Source organism: Tupaia chinensis, unplaced genomic scaffold, assembly GCF_000334495.1.
Source record: "Tupaia chinensis unplaced genomic scaffold, TupChi_1.0 Scaffold000063_1, whole genome shotgun sequence".
NCBI lineage: Eukaryota > Metazoa > Chordata > Mammalia > Scandentia > Tupaiidae > Tupaia > Tupaia belangeri.
In genome coordinates, this window is record NW_006159521.1 from 1,171,147 (window position 1) to 1,171,451 (window position 305).

The window sequence follows — 305 nt, forward strand, 5'->3', positions numbered from 1 at the left end:
GACGCACCCCCGCCGCTGCGGGTGGGTAGAGAAGCGCTCGGCGCCTCAGGGAGGGGACCGTGCCCGCCCCATTAGAGCCCCTAGCACGGCCGGAACAGGTACCTGCTCAGCTTTCGACGGGGTCCGGGAGGCGAGTCTGCGGCTGTGTGTGTGTGTGTGTATCCGAGGGGACTGGTGGGGGGCCCTTCCCCAGGTCGGGGCGGGGGACGCGGGGATCCCGGGTGGGGCGCAGGCCGGCGTGTGTGTCTCTGGAGGGTTTGCGGAGGCGGAACGGAGGGGTCGAGGGGCCCCGCAGGGGGGGGGTT

The 305-nt window shown here is 72.8% G+C and overlaps 1 protein-coding gene across 8 annotated transcripts in view; it reads left to right on the forward strand.

The window, feature by feature from the left end:
• The first annotated feature begins 9 nt into the window (after positions 1-9).
• Positions 10-305, forward strand: part of CSNK1G1 (casein kinase 1 gamma 1) — a 207,743-nt gene continuing 207,447 nt past the window's right edge. For all 8 annotated transcript variants that reach the window (XR_001371436.2, XR_333511.2, XR_333513.2 and 5 more), the window contains exon 1: positions 10-98. The gene's annotated coding sequence lies outside the window, so the exon portion shown is untranslated. The remainder of the gene's footprint in view (positions 99-305) is intronic.